At 35.0% G+C, this 21,111-nt stretch overlaps 1 pseudogene; it reads right to left on the bottom strand.

The window, feature by feature from the left end:
- Nucleotides 1–731: 731 nt before the first annotated feature.
- LOC118519984 (ORM1-like protein 2 pseudogene) lies at nt 732–1,178 on the bottom strand (annotated as a pseudogene).
- Nucleotides 1,179–21,111: the final 19,933 nt, after the last annotated feature.

Raw genomic sequence — 21,111 nt, 5'->3', positions numbered from 1 at the left:
TTGAACAAATGTTAGGAAAAAATAATAATTGTAGGGTGGGCGAGTAGAATTGGCAAGAAGTCCATCTTAAATCTTTGTTGGTGAGATAAAATGCCCAAAGTCATAGTCAAAAATTGCTGAAATGTTATCTTACCTATGGGCAAAACCCAGAGGCACACACATTTTTATTTTGGCACTGAGATTTTGCTAGCACTCTAATTTAATTTCTTGAAACCTGACCAATTTTCCTCTTTGGAAGTGAAGTGACCTCACCTATCTATGAAGAATATAAATGGACAAATTATGAGCTTATTCTAGTGGCTATAACCTTATTCCACTATTTATGGAAATTTATTTGAAACACTTATATATTCCTCTAGAAATCCAGGGTCAAGTTGAATCAAGGTAAAAATGCCATATTTTGCTAATGTTACCCAAACCTTCTGCAAACATGTTTTACCAAATTACGTTTCAGTATTATATACTGAACAGCAAAAATGCCCTTACCTCCTCAGACCATGGAGCAAAAAGAAGGGAGAAGAAAAATTCCAGCTAAGCGGCTGCCTTTCCTGATTCAAAGAACCCTGTTCCTAGCAGGGCTGGTCCCAGGGAGCTCTACTTTCCAACCTGAGGTCTTCCAGGGAGTTTAGGAAAGGTTGTTTAGTTTTCAGGCTTTCAATGTGCAGAAGGCAGCATGGAGAAGGGAAGGATGTTACAGCGTTTTGTTTCAGCCTCTTTCCCAGCCCCCTCCCTCAGTATTTGTTGATGCCAAAGGGACAAACCCTATAGAGTTGGGACAACTTAGGCAGCAGTAGGCTGAGCAATGAGGTGTGTTGATGAGGAGGTGAGCAGCAGCTTACTTAGTGTAGAAGCTGGCCGGAAAGCAGAGTACCATAGGAGAGAGGCTGAGGAATTGCAGGAAGAGATGAACTGGAACCCGTAAGTTCTCAACGTGACAATAGCAGAGCCATTCCTTGATCAGGAGTCTCCAAGGGTGTCCCTTTCATCGTATGTAAGAAGACATAGACAGTTATGATGATGTGGGTCAGAGTCAAGACAACAGAAATGCTGAAGAAGGGGATGCTGAGTAGAGCCACATGCGGCAGTCCTGCCAGGAGGATGTAGGCCAGCCAGATGCCCTGGCGGTTTGCCCCCTGAGGGCCGGGGTTTACTTCTCTGTGTGCCACCACTACATTCATCCCGCCAGTTTCAGAAGCTCAGCCGGTTTGAGGTGCAGCTCTGGCTTCTTCACCTGTGGCTCCTGGAAGCCTGAGCTACACATTTTTAATAGCTTCACTCTATTATCAGTTCTTAAAAAATCTTTAACAGTGCAAATGTAAACCATGTACAATCTTTTATAGACACATATTTTGCCTTTTCCATAGCTCTCTTATAACATTTATTTTAATTATAGGAGCTATTAACATATTTCTCTTCTCTGGTAGACTGGTTGCTTCCAAAGGCGGCTTTGCTTTCTTCATTTTGACCCTTGGGTCTATATCATTGTAGCTGCTAACATTATTGAATTTTATCTGAACCCTGTGATCCTGGAAAAGAGCAACAGTTAAAGAAAGCCCTTCACCCTTCTGTGTTCTGGAAACAGCTTACTGGGAGGAGCCATCCTTCACCATAAGATTTAGGTAAGACTCACTGGTGCCCCTCCCTTTTGCTTCCCTATGCCAGACCCTCCAAATTCTCATCTTTTTCTCATTAATGATTAGTTGAATCTCTTGTTCCCACTGATCAATCAGAACAAAGTGCCCTAAACAAAACTTTGCTGGAGTTTCTCTGTCCCCAAGGCCCCTGGATTTTGATCCACCCTCAGCAGCATGCAGACCCACCTGGACAGCCTGTAGGCTGCCAAAATGGAAGACTGACCTCCTCTCCACCCTGTCGAGCAACTTCACTACTTTTGCTGCTCCCAAGCCCCATACTCGTCCCTATAAAAGAAAAACCTCTTGCTCTTGATCAGAACATTCTCTCCATTGCAGTCGTCCTTCTGAATAAAGTTTTTCCTTACATAGGTATGGATTCATTTTTATTTGATATTGCTGAATACATATTTTGATATTTGGTGAATTAAAGGTAAATGCATCTTACACCACTGCCTCTTCAAATTTTCCACATTTTTTAACAAACATACTGCCATGAACTTCAAAACTAATCAATGTATAGTTATCTTTAATTGACCTCCTATTTTGAACCTGCCAGCTTTATTTTATTGACTACAAGTGTATGCTGTCTCTGTTCCATTTCTATCAGACTAGTTCTGACTGTGATCATCTTCTCATTTAGACAGACCACAGTAACTTCCAACTCACTCTCCCTTCTCCTTGAATCTCTTCCTTTTTACATTAAATGTTGCCACCATAGTCATCTTTGCAAAATAAAAATAACCCCCTCTGTGTTATTCCTTAAGAAACAAACATAAATGGTTCTCTATAACCTATAGGAGAAAGTCCAAACTTATTGTCTTATCATAGAGAGAGATTAATTGTTAGACTGGCAATTCCCATTCTGCTCTTACTGCTATTCATGCTTGAACAATAATTTTATGTACTTGCTGCCCATTGTAACTCCAGACCACTCTTGTATGCCTGCGTGTATTATATCATTTATGTTATTTATTTGATTCAAGTTATTTCCTTAATTAGTTAATGCCTAGAAAACCCCTACTCTTCTGCAAGTTCAGTTCAAATTTCATTTTCTCACGTGCATGCTACTCAAATTCCAATCAATATTGAGTACTCAATTGTTTTTTTTACATTTGACTTAATGTAGTACTTATGACATATATTTAAGTGTACTATTTATGTAACTTTGTAGAATAACACCTCATCAAAATAATTTGGGGGGCACGCAGGGAGAGGGAAAAAATCTTAAACAGTTTCCATGCTCCCAGCTTGGAGCCTGATGCAGGACTCGATTTCAGGACCTGAACATCACAACCTGAGCAGAAATCAAGAGTCGGATACCTAACTGACTGAGCCACCCAGGTGCCCCTCGATGTTAATATTTAATACAGTTCCAGAAACACAGTTATTGCTCCATAAATGTTTAGTGTGTTAATTATATATACATGTTTCTTTCATTTAATACAGTTTCTGATTATAAAGGAAACATATACACTACAGAGCTATTAGAAAATAGCATGGCAATAATTAGAAATCAGTTCTCCCATAAATATGCATTTTAAAAATTTTTCTAATTTTGAGTAACCATTTTATTCATAACATTCTGTCTCAATCTCTTTAAATAAAATGTAGTTTCATATGGTTTTATTCATAACATTCTGTCTCAATCTCCTTAAATAAAATGTAGCTCATATGATAAATATGGTATAAAATGCTACATATTTCTTTGTTATTACCTAATTTTAAAGATGTGGTTTTTCTTAAATATTATTATTAAATTAGTAAATGATCTGATGCCACAAAACATTGACTTAAATATTTCACTTCTGTTAGACATTTGCATTGTTTCTGATTTTTTACTAATATACATACAGCATTATGATATGTGCATAAATTATTAATTACAAATAAAGGAATGAATAGCCTGATTTTATAAATTTAGAGCATATTAAGAAGTATACCAATATATGATACATAAGGATACATAGGAGAAAGTGTCATAAATTTAAAAATATATATGATACATATTGTTATATTTTCCTATAATATCTATGCCTCCATTAATAAACATTTGATTGACATATGACTATGTGTGTGTGTTTGAAAGTGTGTATTTTTTTACGTGCAATTTGTTCTCTGTGGTATACATTCTGTTACCTTGAGTCACTTCTTGGCTTGTAAGTAACAATTTAACTTATATTAACCCATAGCTCTCCCTTTCTTTTATATAAATGGGATAAGAAAATTAATCCTGGATGTAAATAATATCAAATAACAAAGGGAAAGCATCATCTGGTCTCTTAGATTAAGCACTAAATTTTAAGGCTCTGAGTATATATAACCTTACTTCAGATATTTCTTGCATTTGTAAAGATCAAGAGGTTTAGCAATCATTATTATGTTACTGTTTGTATGTTTATTAGACTTCTGCTGCCTAGGTTCTTCCTTCACAGTGGTAACTCTTTTTGCTCACTATTCTATCCCCAGTCTCTGAAACTTGTAGGACTTCAATACATAGTTGCTGAAACCTACAAATTGATTTAGGAACAAGTGAAAATCATGCCCTGACAATTAGGTGTAAAAATTTATATTTGAGTTACTCTCCATCATAGGAAAAAATACGTTCTTTAAGTGTGGATACTACAATATCATGTCAAGGTATTCTGGGAAATGACTACTTTTAATAACAGGTTCATTGGAACAGGCAACTTTTCCATTTTTTTTTTAAACAAAAGCACAACAGTTTTTTATTTATGAATTAGTTTGTGATAATACTTTATATGTATAATAAAGATATTATCTCTTAAATTAATATCTCTTGTATTTTTAAATTCTGTAATAGCCATTTTTATATTACATATATACATTTTTTAAAAAATTACTGCTAGTTATCAACCATTTCTTCCTTGATCTTTTCATTGAATTTTTTTTGTGTATGTGCAAGTAAATTTTTTAAAATGAAAGAGTTTGGGACATAAGCAAATAGTCAAGGTTGGGTGCTATTAACTCTTCTCAAAGGATAAGGTCTCTCAAGGGAGTGAATGTTTAGGGAGAAGAGAATGGAAGGCACGAATAGATGAGTAATTTTTTCTCAAGTGACAGATATAGTAATCTAGTAGATCAAAGACTGCCTTTCTTTTCTTGACTTGAATGCTTTCATAAAGTTTTAAATGGATAATTATAATGTTTACAATAAACAAGCCTAGAGTTTTTTACTTCAAATTAATGACATCAAGCTCTCTACACATACCTTCAACCCCAGCATTTTTTTTTCTTGGTAAATTATGAAAAACACTTTAATGAGTCATTATATGGAGTGTTAGGATAAGAATATCTGATAAGTTAAGTATATAAAATATCATTCAAAAAACATCTATTTGGAATTATATATGTTGCAATCATTTCCTGGCTGTGGTCCAGAGCACCAAAAATGTATTAAATTATATCAAAAATGTTATTTCAAAACAGTACCTTAATTTTTTTGTATTATTAGCATATTTTCTTCAAAAAAAACTTCTATAGAAGTATCATACATAAAAATTATAAACATTGTGGGCGCCTGAGTGCTCAGTCAGCTAAGCGCCTGACTCTTGATTTCAGCTCAGGTCATGATCTCAAGGTCCTGGGATGAGCCCCTCCTTGGGCTCCATGCTGGGCCTGGAGCCAAATCAAATAAGACAAGAACATAGAGGGAGGGAAACCATAAGAGACTCTTAACAATAGGAAACAAACTGGGGGAGGGGAGGTGGGTGGTGGGGAATGGGGTAACTGGCTGATGGGCATTAAGGAAGGCACTTGAAGCAATGAGCACTGGGTGTTAGACATAACTGATGAATCACTAAATTCTACCACTGAAACTAATAATACAGTATATGTTAAATAAATTGGATTTAAATAAAATTTTTTAGAAAGATTCTCTCTTCCCCTCTCCCTTTGACCCTCCCCCTCACATATGCACCTGTTCTTTCTCTCTGTCTCTCTTTGTCTAAATTTATATATATATAAATTATATATTATATATTTATATATTTTATATAATATATAAATTATATAAAATATATAATTTATATATATTTATATAATATGTATTTATATATTATATATAATACATATTATATATGTATTATATATATATATATATATATATATATATATATATATAAGCACAGTACTATTAAAGGAAGAAAGGAAACCTTTAGTTGTAACCTTGCTAATTCTCACCTCATTTGGGACATATTGTTTAGTAATTCAGGATCTGAGAATAATTTGGAAAATAATACTTTAAATATAATTAAATACAGTTGTAAATATGTGATATGTGTTATGATTCTGTTTTATGATATTATAAAAATGCATAAAATGTATGTCTATCAGAAATAGATAATAGTATAGTACCTTAAGTTCTTTTAAGGTTAGTGGATTTGACCAGATTTATGAACATAACCCAAAATTTTGTCCTACCAAAGCCTCCTTATGAGTTCAGTTCTCCAAAATATATATCCATTCACAGGTTAAGAAATCAATATCCTTATCATTGGTGTGTCAGACTGGGCTGAGTTGAAGGTTTCTTTTGCTTAGGCTCAAGGCCAGTCTTAGCAGTTCCTTCTCCCTTTGCTAGTAGCACCTCAACCCTGTGACATTAACTGCAACATTAGTGGCAAAGACACATGTGCCCAATGACATCTGTAAAGGAAATCAAAAGAGGAATTGGAAATTCACTTTCAACTCAGAGAATGGCTGAGCTAATCTCTCCACGGTAGACTTTTCTGAAAAAAAGATAGCTTCCAAGAAATACTAGTCATGATCCTTTTTAACAGTGTATCCATTTGAACAGAATAGAGAGCCCAGATATGGACCCTCAACTCTATGGTCAAATAATCTTCGACAAAGCAGGAAAAAATATGCAATGGAAAAAAGACAGTCTCTTCAATAAATGGTGCTGGGAAAATTGGACAGCTATACACAGAAGAATGAAACTCGACCATTCTCTAACACTATGCACAAAGATAAACTCAAAATAGATGAAAGCCCTCAATGTGAGACAGGAATCCATCAAAATCCTAGAGGAGAACGTAAGCAGTAACATTTTCGACATTGGCCACAGCAACTTCTTTCAAGATACATCTCCAAAGGCTAGTGAAACAAAAGCAAAAATGAACTTTTAGGACTTCATCAAGATAAAAAGCTTCCGCACAGCAAAGGAAACAGTCAACAAAACAAAGAGGCAACCCACAGAATGGGAGAAGATATTTGCAAATGACACTACAGACAAAGTGCTGATTTCCAAGATCTATAAAGAACTTCTCAAGCTCAACACCCAAAAAACAAATAATCCAGTCAAAAAATGGGCAGAAGACATGAACAAATACTTCTAAAAGAAGACATACAAATGGCTAACAGACACATGAAAAAATATTCATCATCATTAGCCATCAGGGAAATTCAAATCAAAACCACACTGAGATACCACCTTACACCAGTTAGAATGACAAAAATTGACAAGGCAAGAGACAACAAATGTTGGAGAGGTTGCAGAGAAAGGAAAACCCTCTTACATTGCTGGTGGGAATACAAGTTGGTACAGCCACTTTGGAAAACAGTGTGGAGGTTCCTCAAAAAATTAAAAATAGAGCTACTCTATGACCCAGCAATTGCACTACTGGGTATTTACCCCAAAGACACAGATGTAGTGAAAAGAAGGGCCATATGCACCCCAATGTTCATAGCAGCAACGTCCACAATAGCCAAACTGTGGAAAGAGCTGAGATGCCCTTCAACAGATGAATGGATAAAGAAGATGTGGTCCATATATACAATGGAATATTACTCAGCCATCAGAAAGGATGAATACCCAACTTTTACATCAACATGGATGGGACTGGAGGAAATTATGCTATGTGAAATAAGTCAAGCATTGAAAGTCAATTATCATATGGTTTCACTTATTTGTGGAACATAAGGAATAGCATGGAGGACATTAGGAGAAGGAAGGGAAAAATGAAGGGGGGGAATCAGAGGGGGAGATGAACCATGAGAGACTATGGACTCTGAGAAACTTACCGAGGATTTTAGGTGGGAGAGGGGTGGGGGATAGGTTAGCCCGGTGATGGGTATTAAAGAGGGCATGTACTGCATGGAGCACTGGGTGTTATACGAAAACAATGAATCATGGATCACTACATCAAAAACTAATGATGTATGATGACTAACATAATATAATAAAATTAAAAAAAACAGTGTATCTATTTGGGAACAAGAAAGTAAAAGAGACTAACACTTCAACAAAAACTCATAAAGTGTCATACCTGAAATTTAAACCCCATTGCATATTGATCCAGTTAATAGCCTTGAATTTTATCTACTCAAGCAGTATTTCTTTGTGTTGGGAGTGATGTTGGGGTGGAGCTATGACAGTGAAAATTTATGGAATCCCCTAAAAGCAGATAATTGGTACACAAAGCACTTCCTCATAGATTATGTAATTTAATTTTGTATTTTACTATAACTGCAAGTTAAAGATTATAAATCATATTTTATAGCTGAGAACCTGAGGCATAGGCAGATAAGCAGCTTGCTTAAATTTTGTAATAAAAGTGGCTTTAGAATAAGTTTTAATCTCAGACTGGGAAAATCAATAGTTTAAAGTAAATATTCTAGTTTCAAGTCTTCACTTTATTTTATACTCTTTCATTATAATTATATTAAATTATAAAATGCATGCTGAAAAAAAGGTTGCATATATAAAAGCATAAAGCTCAGTGAAATTTCAGGACATGAACCACAGCAATATTAAGAAATAGACACAGCCATCCTCATGTCTTTTATCAACCGAACACCTCTCCCTTGAGGTAACCACTATCTGGATTTATAGAGCCAGATTAGGTCAGCCTGCTCTTGAACATTATATAAATGAGATCGATACAGTTTTGATTTATGTCTGTCCAGTTTTTCTCATGTTATTTTTTATTTTTATTTATTTATTTTAGAGGGGGGGGGCAGAAGAAGAGGGAAAGAGAGAATCTTAAGCAGGCTCCATGCCCAGCGTGGAGCCTGATGCGGGGCTCTATCTCATAACCCTGAGGTCATGACCTGAGCCGAAATCAAGAGTCAGACTCTCAAACGGCTGAGCCACCCAGGCACCCCTCAAATTATAAATTTAAAATATGTCCCTGATGTTACTTGCAGCAGTATATTATTCATTTTCATTCCTGTAAGGTATTCCATTACAGAATATAAAACAATTCATTTTTCTGCTGGTGATTGAAAACTTTGTCATCTAAAGTCTGCACAGCTATAAATAAAGGAAAATTCTGTGTTTACCTTTCATTAAATACATGTACACATTTCTGTTGAGGATATGTCCAGGAGTGGACTATCTATTTCATAGGTTACATGTATGTGCAGTATTAATAGAGAATGCTGAACCAATTTACAAAGTGGTTGTAAAAATGTATACTCCCACTAGCTCTAGTCATAGCTTACATAGACTTGATCCAGTAAATCAGAACAGTTGTTCTAAAGTGTGTGTATGAATTGATTCATGGTAATACTTTTATTTATTTATTTTATTTTTTAAAAGACATATTTATTTGAGAGAGATTGAGAGAAAGAAAGTTTGCGTGAGTGTGGGCAGGGAGAGAGAGAATCTTAAAGCAGACTCTCTGCTGAACGTGGAGCCCAGTCTAGGGCTCAATCCCACCACCCCAAGAGATCATGACCTGAGCCAAAATCAAGAATCAGACTCAACCACTTGAGCCACCCAGGTACCTCCATGGTAATACTTTAAAATGCTGTGTCCCAGGAATCTACCAACAAATCCAATTTAACATTATTGGGCAGTACCAAATAATCTGTACCTTTAATACAAATTTCACAGGATTGTGATAAAGATGATTTGAGGAACACATGTGCAAAAATTCTGAATTAAAAAAAGAATTTTGACATCAGTGTCCTAAATGAGAAACCTAGAACATGAAATACAGATATTTAAATATAGGTGTAGTCTCTCAATTTTTTCTCAACACTATAAAATTCAGGATATGGAACTATTTTCATAGTTTACTGAGTTTCCATGATCAAGAAGAGTGTGTACAATGGAAAAAATAAATTTATGGATTCAGCCAGAAATATAGTCTAATATCTCACTGTTATTCTTCCAGAAATGACCATAAGACTTGGTGTGTGTCATTTGCTAAATCAAAGAAAAACACCTCAGTGGCTCATCTCTATGATTTTATCTAAAGTCTTTATTGTCGGGGGCGCCTGGGTGGCTCAGTTGGTTAAGCGACTGCCTTCGGCTCAGGTCATGATCCTGGAGTCCCTGGATCGAGTCCCGCATCGGGCTCCCTGCTCGGCAGGGAGTCTGCTTCTCCCTCTGACCCTCCCCCCTCTCATGTGCTCTCTCTCATTCTCTCTCTCTCAAATAAATAAATAAAAAATCTTTAAAAAAAAAAAAATAAAATAAAGTCTTTATTGTCGGGTGCCTGGGTGGCTCAGTCGGTTAAGCGACTGCCTTCAGCTCAGGTCATGATCCTGGAGTCCCGGGATTGAGTCCCACGTCAGGCTCCCTGCTCAGCAGGGAGTCTGCTTCTCCCTCTGACCTTCCCCCTCTCATGTGCTCTCTCTCTCTCTCATTCTCGCTCTCTCAAATAAATAAATAAATAAAATCTTTAAAGTCTTTATTGTCTTCTGCTTTCATTAGTTTTGTTCCTTTTACATCTTGTTTTGTTGAGGGCTATGGCAGAGACATTTAGTGGCTATGTGAGATTTAGTTATTGTTTTAGACACTTTTAATTAGATCAGGACCTTAACGTGACGCTGAACCTTCTCCTTTGCTCTTTCTTCTATAATATCTTTGAAGGACCCATGTTCTAGATGGTGCAATGGAAGATAGTAGAACCTCCAGAACCTAGGGTCCTGTGTAGGCAAATGGAAACCTCTGACATGTAGCGTGAGTGTAGAAGTCACTTCAAATAGTGGTTGTGACGAAAACAAAAATCTGCTCTATGTAGTAGCGACTGAGCAATCAGCTTGGGCCTGGTGAGAAACTCATATAAGAGGTTGAGTGCAAAATATTGGGTCACCTTGCCACTTCCATTATCTTGACATGCTAATCAAAATTCCAATGAACTTCTAACGATTAGGGTAAGATCCTAGGGAAAAAAATAAGGTTAACAGTGTGCGTGTTGGTTGTTATCAGATATAGTTGGCAAGATCTTACAAGACAGCAAAGGGGTCATGAAAGAACTGACTAGTCTGTAAGAAGATATGAAATATAATAAAGAGATTTCCAGAGTGTGTGTGCCTTGTAGAGTTGCAAATGCTCGTTGCATTTAGAGATGAAATTGAGAAAGCCTTTAAGGGACAAGCACTGATTTAATCTGAAGGGCCCTTGCTATACAGTAATAGTTTATGTCACAAATGAGCACCCATTATTAAAATAAGTATCATCATTGCTTTGATAAAATATCTGACATTGACTATGTTATTAAAGCTGCCGCAGAATCAAACATAAAAACGGAGGGCAGGTGTTAAGATCCTCACATTTCATATTCCTATTAGCACCCACATTTTCAATTTTCAGTTGTACAGTTAGCCTCATCCTTTCAAGCCTCTTCAAAAATACTGCAAATTTTAGAAATAAAATTTTACAAGAACATTTCTCATACCTACATTAACATTCTGTCATTAGTGTCTGGCAGCTCACTGAGATATCCCTCAAGATTTCCCTCCTCCTGGTGTATATGTCCTGCATAATCCTCAGATCTGTAAAGATGATGAATTTTACTCCATGATTAGGTTTTGTTATAGGACACAGTTTGTCTTAAGATAGGAAGATGATCCAGGTGGGCCTCATCAAATCACATAAGTCCTTTAAAACCAGAGTGTTTTCTCTGGTTAAAGGAAAAAAAAAAAAATGGAAATCAGATAAACTCCAGCTGTCCTGGAAAAAAAGCAAACATCCATGCTGTGAACTGCCATGGAAAGGGATGCCCTTTAGAAGCTGAGAGTGATCTCAGCACACAGTAAGTAGGAAAAGGGTGACTTCAGTGCCACAATAGCAAAGAAATTAACTTGCCCACAATCTGAATGAAAAAGAAAAGTTATTTTTTAATAAACTTTACAACACTACAGTAAAATGGAATGGAACTGAAGTGTTAAATTTATCCATGATCAAAATATCCATATATTATATGTGACATTCAAGACTGACTTAAGAAAAATAAATGTCAAATATAAAGGGTACATTAATGGGTGCTATCTGATATCTTCTAATCCAAGTAAGATTATTCCAGCCTTCATAGACCCTAAATATATTTGTGGGATGAAGAAGTTTCATTCAAAGATGGATATTCTATCATAGTGTATAGTAGAAAAAAATCTGGAGTGGGGAACACTACTGGGGCATTCATTATTTTGAAAAACAGAAAAAAATCAGTATTACTTAAAAAATATTTTGCAAGGTAAAGAGTCATAAATGGTTTTACATATATATTAATACACACATACACTTTTTGAGTGTATATGCATATTGTATACACACACACACATACAGCATAAAGTTCTGTGAAAGAACTTTCTGTAGTGGTACAATAGAATAAAGAAATGTTACAAAAAATTGAATTAATGCTATTGCCTTATTCCAGAAATCATGTTGATACATCAGTACATGAACATATTTATGAGATTGTATATATTTTTATCTATATAAAGACACTAGAGAAGTATTGAATTAATAGATTATTTTGAATAAAAGCCTTGCCAGGAATTAAGATCAAAGAAATGTACTCTTTTAATGATTTATGTATCAGTAAAAAACCGTCCTTAATTTTTATTTTCTTGAAATTAGAATAATAAAGCAGTAGATGAGTTTTTTTTTAAGTACGGTTAAAATAGTATAGTTTCTAGGTGCACTGACAACAAAACACTGGATAATTATTTTTAGAGACTGTCTACAAAATTTTTTTTTAGGACAAAATAAATTACAATGCTCATTCTGGCTATCGTTTATATGCCTTATTTAAAAGATACTTTCGTGGTGAATTTCTCTTAAATAAATGTGCATTGAGTTGTGTCAGTCTTATTTAGGTGGCATTTTAACTCATTAGAAATGACAGTCTAAAGTTGTATCTCAGGCACCTGGAGGCTTTCATGCAAATCTGAGTTATGTACCAGCAGAGTCGGTCATATCCAGTTCTTATTTGAAAGAAATCTGGAAAGAAGAACAAAACATCTTTCCTATGAGAATGAATCCAACATGCACTTAATGTTTTTTTAACAACTATAGTCAAGAGTCGTTGTTTTGTGTGGGTATCCATGTGTGTGTATGTATATATACAAATACACCTGGTATGGATTAACTATACTATTGTGCACAAATTTATCCAGAATTCATTATCAGAATAAAAAGTCATTTCAGCAGGGCAGCCTCTAAGTTCCCAGGAAGACTCTATGCTCACATTTTGTTACTGGCACCAGGATATGCTGACATTGACTTATCTGCACATTGTTCTGCCAAAGATAGATATGCCTCCAGGTGGCTCCTGCTGAGGTGTCTGGATACTCGATGTTCTCTGTTCTTTGATCCATGCATACTGTACCCTTCATATATAAATCCCTAGGATATATGCTCATCTGACTCTCAGACATGCTGACACTTCTCTCTAGGTAGCAAAACTAATGAATGCATTCATGAATAAATAAGTACAATTGATGCATACATTTATTAACTTCTCCATACCTTCAATATAGTCTTGGACATGAGACTTGCTTTTGACAATGGGGCATTTGTAAATGTGGCCCAGACAGATGCTTGAGAAATACATTTGCACGAGAGCTTGTCTTTTTTGTTGTTCTTTGGAAAGCTGCAAACATACCACGTGAATTAGTACAAACCAGCCTGCTTAAGAGAGACCCATGACCATAGCCCTAACATTGAGGAAATTAGCCAACTTTGAACAAGATCCCAAAGGCTAACCAGCCAGGAAACCACTAAGAATGAAGGACATCATACACCATGCAGCCCTATCTGAGACTTTTCAGACCAGAGTAACTCCTTGTCGACTTAGAAAAACAGAGAAATAAAAAAGGTTTGTGGCTTTCAACTAGCAGATTTGGAGTGACTTGTTACAAAGCAAAAACTAGTAATTGCATTTATAGTGCAATTCAAAGCATCTTCATTGTGGTTCTTTCAGATCACTTCTTTTCATGTGAACAGCAATGGTTTTAAATTTTAAAGGCCTTTAATTTAACAATTTATTTTCTGTTAACCAGAATAAGCACTGTTCCTGTACCTCTGCCCAAATGGAGCAATTTTCAGGTTTAGAAATGAGGATGAGTGACAAGGACATGCAGGTTAAGTATTTCACAGTGTTTATTTAACACTGTAATTAACAATAACAACAAACAAACAGAACAAAAATATCCTCTCCCTAATGTATAAAGTACATGTTTGAACGAGAATAATGCGGAATACAAAAATGTGAGATGATGTCAAAAGTAAAAATAAATAACTATTCAAAATTAGATTAAAGAGAAACTATTTCTTTATTGATGGGTCCCAAAATAGCATCATATACATGGGATGTTTTGAGCTGGATTTTTCCAACACAGTTTGCTAAATATTAGCTGTTTCACCTTAATTCATTTATCCAAGCCTCAATTTTCTCACTTGTAAACTTTAACTATATATACAAGTATTTGATTGACTTCCTTTAATTTTTATGAGGATTAAAGGAAATAATATGTGTAAAACAACTTGCAGTAGATATAGAACAAAGTACATTTTTGATAAATCTAATAATTAGTATTATTAAAACATATTAATCTGCACTATATCTTTTTCTGATAGATCTCAAATTTTAAAATGTTTAAATCTTTAAAAATCCAATAAATATAACACGAATTTAACTATCTTTACAGTATTCAGCATAAAATTTAAAAGAGTAGCCTATAGATATGTGCTAGGTTTATTCTACTTCTTGATCAAGGAATAAGAGAGATGATACCTATAGCTTTTATTTTTCTTAACTTTTTTTAAGATTTTATTTACTTATTTGAGAGAGAGTGAGAGAGCACAAGCAAGGGGAGTGGGAGAGGGAGAAGCAGGCTCCCCGCTGAGCAAGGAGCCCCATGCAGGACTTGTTCCCAGGACCCTGGGATCATGACCTGAGCTGAAGGCAGACACTTAACCAACTGAGCCACCCAGGCGCCCCTACCTATAGCTTTTAAATCTCAAGGAATCAAATTGACTTACTGATGTATTTTTTAACTGGCGGGTTTTGTTTGCTTGAGAAAAAGTACAAAATTTGGAGGAAGCAAGAAGCTCATAATAGATGGTTTACAAAGTAGTAGGATAACTAATAATTTTAAATGCTGGTATTTTTCAAAAAGTGCAATCAGAGGCACATGGAGCATAGGGTTAAAAATATAAATATGTTCATTTAAAAATTTGGAACTAAATCTGGGTGATTTCTGTCATAAGTTCTCTTAAGTCTATTGAAAAATAAACTAAAAGTGAGGTAATAAGACAGAAAATTGAGGTAATAAGGAAATAGAAGAAATAAGCGGCAAAAACTAATTTACCAACAAAGACGTAAAATTAAATATGCAAATTAAATTTGTAAAAAGAAAAATCAATAATGCATTAAATTTATTCAATAGTATTACTCCTCCAGGAAATCTATCCCAGAATTAATTAGAAATGAATAAAATAAAAGAATAAATGGTTGATATGAGGGACAGGGAGTGGAAATGCAACATATGCAAAATTGTCATTCATGGAAAAGAGACTAGAACAAATAAATTAAAGCATAAGCAATAAGCAAAGATTTAATTTAGCTCTATCTTAAGATTGAGAGGTTCATGAATATGTCAGAAACACACAGGTACCCTTTATAATTTAACTCTTGCTATTTAAATGTTAGACAAACTCCTTTAAAAATTATCTCAAATTTAATTTTGGATTTAGAAACCCACACATTAATCTACATGCAGATGCCAGGAAAAATGTTAAGTTGCTTCTGAGCTGAGAGGGGAAAAATGTAGATTGCATTGCAGTAGAGTTCTGGTAGGAATGCATCTTATGCTTGCATTTTTTAAGTTGGCTTTTCATTTTTGCCATCATCAACCCCACATTATTAAGCCATAATATCTTTCTGTGAAGAAAGTAGGAGAAAATGAAAGGGTTTTTAGCAGCCCATCCTTAGGAGGAAAAGCTGGAAGCAATAAATATATCTAGAGAAGTGAATTCATAAAAGCCTTAAACTCAGCCATGCATATCTGCCCAGTTGTGCACATGATTATTTCTCTGGTTGAAATATACAAGAAAATATATAAGTCTTGTTGGTTCTTGCAAGCTTTACCACTTTACTTGAGCATAATGTTTAAGAGAGACAAAGGAGGAGAGAATCATGGCCTGAGGGTTGCTGTGGGTTGCTGTGGATTGATTATCTCCATCACTACAAGATGTCATTGATCACTAATTGATACCGCAAAAAGATTGAACATCTTCAAAGTTCTGAAGAAGGTGATGAAAAAAGGATAAGATATATGTTGTTTCAAGAAAGTGTTCATCTGGGATGCCTGGGTGGCTCAGTCGGTTAAGCGTCTGCCTTGGTCTCAGGTCATGATCCCAGGGTCCTGGGATCCAGTCCCCCATCAGGCTCCTTGTTCAGCGGGGAGCCTGCTTCTCCTTCTGCCTGCCACTCCCTCTGCTTGTGTGCAATCTCTCTCTCTCTCTTTGACAAATAAATAAATAAAATTAAAAAAAAAAAGAAAGTGTTCATCAAAGTAAGTTTGAAAATGCTCAAGAAATGTAAAAATCATGAGTATATTAAAGACGGAAGGTGAAGTAAGTAGCTTCTGATGGCTGTTAAGCTACATCAATCTCATTAATTTGAAAAATAATAACAAATATATGTGTAAATAAAAATAAGTAATAAAATAGTTATCTTGGATTAAAAACAAAGGCTAACAAGTGCACTATTTCAGAACATGAGAGAAAAGAAATGCTAGGTCATAAAGGACCCCAAAATACGCAAAAATGGTAGAAATGGTGAAGGTTCTGCTAAGCCAAAATATATTGTTGTATAACTTTGAAACTGTCTAATAAAGGATGATTTAGGGGTCCATAATCTATTGAAGGGCATTGGACTGTAAAGCCTGGATAATAAAGGAGTTTCTAAATGATTAGGATATCCGTGTTTACAGTGCAATGTCTGATGCAGACCTCCTTCATAGATCCTTAACAAGTCAAACGTGTTTAAGAGTATTTTGGAAATATTTTGTTAAATAGCTTTTTGTTATTACTGGTGCTTGTTTGCCTTTTAATATTCTGTGATTCATAATTCTTAAAAACAAGACAACTGGCCAAAAAATGGAGTCTCCAAACTGAGGCTTAATTATAGTTTTGGCTCTCCCAAAAATGAATTCTTAACTAGTCAGTCAGAAAGCACCTGATTAGTACTAGTTAGATAACCTGCCTGATAGACCTCTTCATTTTTCAGAGGAAAATAACCTTGCAATAACCAATCTGCCTTTTTGCCAGTATAACTTCCTTGTTCCCTTTGCCTTTTGCCCATAAAAGTCTTCTTTTACAGAAAGCTCCTTGGAGCTCCTCTTTATCTACTAGATTGGATACAGCCCAATTTAAATTGATTTTTGCTCAAATAAACACTTAAAATTTTAATATGACTCAGTTTATCTTTTAATAAATGGAATGTGTCCTTAAAATAATAAAATAAGGCTTCTATTTTCTCAAAAGTTTCCCAATCTGACATTTTAGGTAATGCATTAAATTAAGATAACTTTTTAAAATTGAAATTTTTTTTTTTTTTTGGTATTTTCTGGAGATGTAATGGTTTCAGTGACAGAATCCAGTATTTCCTGAATCCAACAGACACTTAAAAACTGAAGTTCAGAGGGTGGTTAAAAAAAAAAAAAAGTGTGGCTTTAGAATTCTTAATATAATTAATGGCCAAAAGCTTATGGGTCAAATATTGCCTGAATCTGATCAGTGTTGGACCAACTGTCCCAGCTTATGAGATTGTAGGGTCTCTACTTCCCCTATAACAATATTTATAACTTGGGGAAAAAACATTAAAAATAGAAGTCAGAGGAGTCTTTCATAATAATAAACACTACATGCTAAGCAGGGGACTAATGGAAGAAATCATAAAGTTATTTCTAATATTTTGTACATCAAATCAAAAACATAAAAAATACAGTATATACAAGATATGATATTGTGATTTATTTTTTATTTTTTTAAGATTTTATTTACTTATTTATTTATTTGAGAAAGAGAGAGTGCAGAGTGAGAGAGAGAGCATGAGCCGGGGGAGTTACAGAGGGAGAGGGAGAAGCCGGCTCTCCACTGAGCAGGCAGCCCTATGTGGGCCTCAATCCCAGGACCCTGGGATCATGACCTGAGCCAAAGGCAGCACTTAACTGACTGAGCCCCCAGGCACCCTGATATTGTGATTTATAAGAAATATATCTATTTAGTCATTTCAGATGACCAAAATATATTTCTCATATATTTGGTCTTCATTCACAGTTCTTGTCAACAGCTTCCCAAACTTTCAATCTCTTGAGTGATAAAAGCAACGGGAGCATCTTCTGTCATAATATTTGGTGTCTTGTCTTCAGGTCCTGAAAATGGACCTTTAGAGCCACAGAAGTGAAATGCGTGTCTTGTTCATAAGTTCCTCCCCACCAGAACTGGGTTTATATTAATAAAGGTGATTTTTGAAAAGTACCTAAGGTTGGGGGCTGTTGCTAGGGGAACCAACCATGAATCAAGAATTGGGACTTTCAGGGGCAACTGGGTGGCTCAGTCAGTTAAGCGTCTGCCTTCAGCTCAGGTCATGATCCTAGGGTCCTGAGATCAAGACCCATATCAGGCTCCCTGCTCTGCAGAGAACTTGCTTCTCCCTCTCCCTCTGCCTGCCGCTCCCCCTGATTGTGCCCCCCCGTCAAATAAATAAATAAAAATCTTAAAAAAAAAAAGAATTGGGACTTTCAGTCCCACCTGCTACTTTTCTGTGAGGGAAGAGGGGCTAGAGATTGAATCACCAAAGTCCAATGAGTTAATCAATTATACCTACCTAATAAAGCTTCCATAAAAATCCAAAAGGGGAGGGTTTGTGGAACTTCCAGGTTAGGGAAGCAGAACACTTCTGTGGGCCACCATGTTGGGTGCTAAACTTCACAAAGATAGAAGCTTCTGTTTGAGACCTCACCCTCTGTCTCTCTTCATCTGGCTGTTATTTTATATCCTTTGTAATAAATCGGTAATCTAGTAAAGGTTTCCTAAATTCTGTAAGCCATTCTAGCAAATTAATCAAATCCAAGGAAGGGATTATAGAAATCTCTGATTTATAGCTAGTCAGTCAGATAGACACATAACAACCTGGACTTGGGATTGGCATCCTGAGCTGGAGGAGGTTATTGGAACCTCCAATTTGTAGCCGGTTGATCTGAAATGATCTTGGTCTTGGGGGACTGAGCCTTTCATCTGTGGAATCTGATGCTATCTCCAGGTAGATAGTGTCAAAATTGCATTAAATTATAGAACAAACTACTGGTGTCCGAGAATTGCTTGTTGCTATGGGGAAGCCTCCACACGCACCCTGGAATTGGATTTAGGAGCCCAAAACGACAAGGTAAAAAAAGAAAAAAAGTAACCTGAGAATAAATATTTCAATATATTAAGATCAACAAAAGCTAATTTGTTTTGTAAAGAGATCATAAAAACAATATTAAAGTCAATATAAAAATTTAAAAAATTACTACAACATATAAAATACAATTGACTAATTTAATTAAATGCTAACTAAAATAATGACTACCTATTTTGGCAGAGTTGTGGGTAAAATCTCTCAATCCTCTTTCTCAGAAGTATACAATATTTCAAAATTTCTAGCAATGAAAATTAAGATGTATTAAAAAAAGAATTTAAAATGTAAAATATAAAGTGACCTCATATTGTGTCTTAGAAATGTCACTATTAGGAAATTAACTTACTTAATATTTACAAAATCATCCCAATAGAATTACTGTTCACAAATATGCAAGTAATTAATTATTAATAAATTCAGTAGAAAATGTCAGTAGAGAAATAATTAAGGAAATCACATTATAATAAAAATGTCAATGACTATGAACACAATTATCTAGTAAGTCATGAACAAATACGTAAAAGAAAAAGAAACAAAAGTGAAAATATGCAATATTTTATTAATTCAGTCTATGGATAAAGATACACACACACAAACCCCAATATGCAGAAAAAACAACAGTGATTGAGTCTGAGGGAAAAGCATTTTGCTGTCATCTTATATTTGTGAAATATGGTGTTATGACATTAAAATTACTGAATTGCACAGTTCTTATACCGTTGTCATACCTCAACAAATTAAAGAAACTGAACTTTAACTACATGACAATTGTTATTTTTATTTTTTCTTATTCTGTTTCTCCTATTGGATTGTAACCAACCCTGAAATTTTAGGCAATTTGAGTCAATTTCTGAAGTAAAATTACTAATAATCCAAAAGTATTAAAGTGATATTTATTTCAGTAAGCAATATTTCTGAATTTATATTTTTAAATAAATGAGGAACATCAAGGGGCAGTAGTTAAGTGTCTGCCTTCAGCTCAGGTCATGATCCCAGAATCCTGGGATCAAGACCCGCATCGGGCTCCCTGCTCAACAGAGAGCCTGCTTCTCCCTCTCCCTCTGCTGCTCCCCCTGCCTGTGTTCTCTTTCTCTCTCTCTCTCTGTCAAATGAATAAATAAAACCTTTAAAAAAATAAATGAGGAACATCAAAATAAATGATCAATAGACCAGCAAATACCAGAAATGACTGAAAGACTCAAAAGTATGGTTATATTATATCGTGAGCAAGAGATTTCAGTGAATTGTGACTCAACATGGTACCAGTGCTTACAGTTTCCCTTTTTTCAATCCAGGTTTTATTTCCAGTCAAACTGAGGTATGAAATTTACATATTCTGTGCATTTATTTAGAAAATTGTTCTATTCTACAGAATATTGCAAGGCAGTTGTTATTTATAAGCATTTTATTTAATTAAACAAAACAAATTAATTTTAGGACCCTAAGATTATGGGGATTACCTCTACCAATCATCCTGACTTATATGATGTGTCTTAATAATCTTTCCTAACATATTGTGAATGAAAACCTGCATGCTGATTTGGTACCTATTTTAAAAAAGATATGAAACTTATAAACATATGGGAACACTCTTTAAAGCAACTGGGATAATTAATTCATAATTACGACAAAAATAGAAATATCATAAAGTATCTGGATGGATATTTTATCCTAGTGTAGTGTAGTGCATAGTTACCAAAACAGTACTAATGACATGATGTTTACCACGTGTGTGGTTTTTCATTTTTTATTTTAAAGAAAACTTGGTGAGGCACTATTGGGAAACAGACATGATTAAAAGACAATTATTATACCTG

The sequence above is a fragment of the Halichoerus grypus genome, chromosome 4 (assembly GCF_964656455.1).
Source record: "Halichoerus grypus chromosome 4, mHalGry1.hap1.1, whole genome shotgun sequence".
NCBI lineage: Eukaryota > Metazoa > Chordata > Mammalia > Carnivora > Phocidae > Halichoerus > Halichoerus grypus.
Note: the sequence above shows the minus strand (reverse complement) of the source record. Positions and strands in the feature narration are given on the sequence as shown.